This window comes from Triturus cristatus, chromosome 8 (assembly GCF_964204655.1).
Source record: "Triturus cristatus chromosome 8, aTriCri1.1, whole genome shotgun sequence".
Classification (NCBI taxonomy): Eukaryota; Metazoa; Chordata; class Amphibia; order Caudata; family Salamandridae; genus Triturus; species Triturus cristatus.
In genome coordinates, this window is record NC_140591.1 from 1,519,015,188 (window position 1) to 1,519,021,187 (window position 6,000).

Consider the following 6,000-nt stretch of genomic DNA (forward strand, 5'->3'; position numbering starts at 1 on the left):
GTTTCTCACTTATACACCAGGAATGTAGTAGGATGTCTGCTAATTTCAACTCCATGATGATGTGGTATGATCCGATGATAATGATCCTATTTAAGACTAAGCAGCCATATCTGAGGTCTTGGAAGGTTTAAACAGTCTATGTATTAATGTAGCAGTCTCCTTCTTCAGTATTCCACATACCAGAAACTCCAAGTACTCAGTATTTATCAAGCAGTAAAGTCCAAATCTTCTTATTCTGTCTGGGCACAGTTCGTATTTTTTCCCTTATGCAATCTTTAAAAGATAAACATTTCGGTTTCCAGTACTACTATGTTGGGTGTACTCTTGGAACATTACAGATACTTTTAACTCTTAAAACGTATTCTGTTACTCAGTGGTCACCGATTGTAAACAGCGTCATTAACTCACCTACTATCGTGAGGGTCTGACAAATGTTTCAGCTAAAAACCTGTAAGCACTCTTCAAAGAATGTGTTGTAAATCTTTTTCAGAGTTTCTATGACATTAAAACCATAGTCATCTTTTTCGTGGCGTATGGATTGTAACGTGGTCATACTGCTACTGTAGCCCAGCGAACAAAGCATCCATAGCAGAGATCACTTGGTCAACTCAACAGGTCTAGCCAGCTTTTCATTTATCTTAAGTCGATAAAAAGACCACCACTGATTGATAATAGTGACAACTGCTATGACAGCTCTTTGAGACTTGGATGATATTGGCAACATTCTCACACTATACCTATGACTTAGGGTTTCCCAGAGGTCCAGGGATGTTTTCGTGTGGGCAAATGAGGGAATCCTGCTACGTAGCTGTTAGTCAAGAGGATAGAACAGAACAGATCCTACTCTAGAGTCAATCAACATCAGTACCATCTCTGAACATCAAGTCACCCCGCATCGCCTGGGTTATACCAGCACAACCATCGCCAACACCAATGGCCACAATCCAAAACTCTAGATTTCTTCAAAATAAAAAATTCCGTCAGATCCAGTCAAGACCAAGGAACTCTCTCCCACCTCTTCACTGAAAGCAAGCAGCCTGGACCTTCACAGGGCCATTCCACTACCCTGGCAACCGAACCTGCACTTATGGCCCCTGACTTTGGAAATTTCATCGTCTCCCACCACTGAAACCATGCCGTTGCAAACTTTAGACTTACCCCAGCAGGCTAATCTGTTATTCGTTTAGCGAGGCGATTAACATAAGTGAGGTAACTGCCATGATACACAAACTCCTTTGTAAATTAATAATCATTCGTTCTCAATCTTTGACAAAAGTACAATAGAAGTAAAGACTTCCCCATCCAAATCACATGAATGTATACTACTCACAAAAGAAGCAAGTCCAATGTGCATTACATTGTGTAGCCCACATCATAACAGAACTGATTAGGCCTATATAGAGCAAGCTTCTCCAACCAGTAGCTCTACAGCTACCTGTAAATAGCTCTCCTTTGTGTAGCCTTCCCTATCAAATTAGAAACTATTGTTTGGCATACCGAAATTGAAAAGTGTGTATTTGAGACAAAAATGCATGTATTTTCAGAACCCGTTAGCTGATGTTTGACTAAAAATGGGTGAATTTCCAAAATATATTTGAAGCTAATATAGCAGGTGATAAATTATGTGGTGCTGGGTAGACTTATTTTTAATATTACTTTGGTGCCTGGGGCATTCCAGATATGGCTGTTATGTATTACCCATAAAAAGGCATTCCAAAGCCTTTTTTACATTACTGATGACAACTCTGCCTGATGCATTGAAGCAATTACTCCTGGTAATCCTGAATAGGGTTGCCAATAATGTAATCTTGTCTGATGTGTTCAATATTACAACACTAATAATATTAGTAGCTTGGGATGATTTTCATTTAATAAAATTTGCTATTACAGAAAATCTTTGAGACCCCAGTATCATCCTCCAAGAGATTAAACTGTACTAGGAGAACCATAGTTTGGAGGTGCTCATCATTCCTTAATTATCTAGAGCAACATGGTGCAAACCCCACCTACGAAAACTAAAGTACATCAATTGAGCACAGATGATGTTCCACGCTGTCCGCAGCCGGTGCTGGGGCAGCCTGTGTGCCGTTCGAAGCCTGGGTGTCAGTGGAGGAGCCGGTGTCCATACCTACAGGTGCAGTCACTACCTGTGGTGTCTCAAGGAAGGGGCCATCAACATTGGAATACACTGAGGATACTGCAGAGCATGGGCCGTTATCGGGTCCAGTAAAGCATTCACGTCCGGTTGTGCACATGATGGGAGTGTCAAACAAAGGTCTAACAGGCATTCCTCTCGATAAAACATACATCAGAGGACAGGTGGGATGCAGTCCATCCAGACTGGTCAAAATGACAAAAAACAAGATGCCCTTAGTTCTGTTAGGCGAGGCGTGTCTAGATGTTGTACTATGCGGTCACGTTATTTACGCTGTAGGAGTGCTTTTTCCATCACCTTGGTGACTGGAACGTCCATTGGGTAGCAGATGGAAAACAATCAGGATACCTGCTACTAAAAACAGGATGAGCGGAAGTCCTCTAAAGATGCTTCCGAATACAGAGTGTATGAAGTTTGGTATAACTCCAAGTACCGTCTGAAAGGTGCCCAGAAGTCCAGAACCTATGTTCTTAAATTGGTGGACTATGCCTGTCATATCAGATACGTTAAAGATACAATTTACTATTTCTGCGAAATGAGAAGGGCAGTTTGTATGGATAAGCGCACGTATCTCTGCCGAAGACCTTGCGATCAAAAGTCTCTCGAGCGGAGGTTAAGGGCAAACCTCCATGGCTTTCATTCTGCTTAAAGCATCAAACCATATTAAAAAATCATTCAGTGAAGGCCATAACGGCGCCTCCTTGACTGTATGCGTCGGTGGAAACAATACTTGCAAACAAGACGCATTTGCACCCTAGAAGTGGCACAGTGAAATCTTGTAGATTTCACTGCGTCACTTCTACGAGGCTTACTTACGTGGGAACGTCCAGCCGGCATACACTATACCTGACACAGGTATAATGTAGCGCAGGGGTTTACAAAGTGACGCATCTACTTAGATGTGTCACTTTGTAAATAGGGCGCAACAGGAGGCATGTTTTACGCTGCCGATGCGTCACAAAAAGTGCTCACCCAACACTTTGGGGAGCATGCTGACCAGTACAACCCAAGACTGAGTGACCTATCACTCCACCTACTGGTTTTGTATACACATTTTTTTCCACTGTTTCAAGGCAATTCAAGTGGTCACTGGCACTTCATTGTTGCACACTCTGTTGGTCCTGATGAAAGCTGCTGCATCCCTACGGGAGCTTTAGGCTGGAACATGTCGACCATCCTAATTCTTTGACACATTGAATCTCCCTCTGTCCTAGCTATATCTTTTAATCCTGGCCTATGAATGCAACATTAAAATCGTCCAGCATAGCATAGAGTTAGTTTTAATCACGTTCACCTTTTCACTCACCCCCTCCCACACCCTTCTCATCTAGAGGTTTAGTATACCTTATCATCTCTATTAAAACATCCCTGAGCTCCTCCTTCTCAGAGAGGGGGTTGTAGCCCGCACTACGACTAGGTTCGTATTGCGAGGAGATCCCCTATGATGAAGCATGCCACCTATGGGTGGGTGAGGGGAATCGTCCTAAGAAAGGGATACCCCAACACCTCTACAAAAAATTAGACCCAGGGGCCTACTATTTTGTCTTCTACTTGTACTTCGTATCTCTAAGAAAGCTATTGAGGAGGCGCATGATACAGCACCTACAGAGCAGTGAGGAGATGAGTGAGACCCCTAAGTAGGAAAACCACCTATTCACTGGAGGAAACAAAAATAAGGCATTCTACTGTACATCTATCACAGGAAACACCATGTAAGAAACCTGCTTCTGGGGCATGCAGAGCTACTCTCCCTTGTCAGCATGAGGTCAGCCCTCATGACAATTTATCTTTTCAGGATGTTCTGGTGCTGCGATTAATTATGAAAAATACCTTATATTGCATACCAAACACATTTTTGTCGTCTTCAGGACCGGTAGCACAGAGCTCCATCAAGAGATATGATGTCATAGGTTCCAGTCTCATTGATCCTACGGGGGGACATTTTTTCTGCATTAGCTATGAAGAGAGTAACGTCTTGCTAGCTTATAAAATATAGATTACTAGGGCGGACGTTGCACATGCCAAGATCTTGCATCAATGTCTAAAGTTTGGATTGACAAAAGCATTTATGAGCCAAGGAGTTAGTACTACAGAATTCAATCTTACATGCCTATTTGAAGCTACCATGAAACGTGCAACTCCATACCACTGAAAGTGCAAAAAGGGTGGTGTCTTTTCTATCTTTGTAACTGTATATGCATATTTCTTGAATATTCACATTTTAGGTGTTTTAGGGCTAATTTAGAAAGGCATGGTAGAGTACCTAATAAAGAAATACAGGAGTAGTAAGGAACAGTTTACATTTCCACAATATATATTCTTTTGTATATTAATATATCTTCTTCTTAGTTGATCTTCCCTGTGGATCAACTGGTCCGTCAAATTTCTTTATGCCTTTCTGCCAATTCCCCTGATCCAGTCAGTCCTTATCAAGCTGTCCCATTCGAGAGCCAAAATATTCCTAATAGCTCCGGAGTGGCCACGCCAGTGGTGGTTCACAGACCTTCTTTTACCCGTCAGAGTATCCACATCTCAAGCTGCCATGGAGGCCAGAACTGCCCACAAAATAAATTCAGAGTTCAGATGGCTCACTTCAATCTCTCCTCCTTCAATTTGGCTGCATGACTCCTAAGCTAGTGAAGTAGGGATACTTGAATCTGCCACAAGACTGCACTTGACATTCTCAAAGAAGCTAAGCGGCCTGCAACACATTCTGCATATGCCTTCAAGTGAAAGAGATTTTGCATCTGGTGTTCCTCTAAGAACATGGACCCAACAACTTGCCAGGAAGTTGTAATTCTTCTATACTTGCTTCACTTGGCAAAATCTGGCTTGCAATCCTCTTCCATGAAGAATCACTTGGCAGCCCTTACCGCCTACAAAAAATGTCCTTCACAAACCTCTTTTTTCAAAGTCCTCGTACTCAAGGATTTTTTTTTATTTTTTTAAAAGGGTTGAAGAAGCTTTTCCTCTCATTAGGTGTCCTTCACCTTCCTGGGAGCTAAACATAGCCTTTCCACGGCCTATGGAGGATCCTTTCGAGCCCATTCACAAGGCATCCCTGCAACATCTTTCTTGGTAAAACATCAGCCCACATGATTAGCGAGAGCCAAGCATTATGTTCTCACGAATCATACACAGTCTTTCACTCTAAGAAAGTAGTCATGCGGACTCACCCAAAATTGGGTATGGTGCTAATGACCAAAGAGCTGTGTTGTGCTTGTGTGTAAGACCCTACGTATACTACCCTCTTCCTCAGAAGAGTTGCGCTTCACCTCAGTCTCTCAAACATTTATAGTCCAAGCCTCTTACATTGTATTGTATTGGCTTTTCTCCATTGGGGCCCTGACAACATAAACCACAGTCCAAGGTGGTTGCACACCGCTGAAAGTGCATTCATTTTAGAGCATTCTTTTATGGGTTGGACCAAAAGTGTAGATCCTGCTACATTCTATGGACGTATGCAGTGTTGCACTACTCCACCCTACTCTACACCGCCACCCCACCAACACAAACCCAACGATATTGGTTCAAGATGGCTCTGTGAGTGTCAGGTATACAGAGAGCTCGAGTATGTAGTAACTATGTGCACCACTGCATTTAGCAATACATATATATTACTTTATGTTCAGTTAATTTGGATTTCTGGTGTGCGGTTTGTTGTTTTATATTTAACTAACTTGCAGGGGTGAACCGAGCTCTGCATGAGAATAATCTGTGTCTTATTCAAAACCTTCTGTGATCTGAGGGCAGTGCTGGCAGGCAACGGTGTTAATATCTTTAGGACCCTGTCCATTAGCTTAAACCAGGCATTGTACAACTGGATCACTTGCAGTAGCAGACGC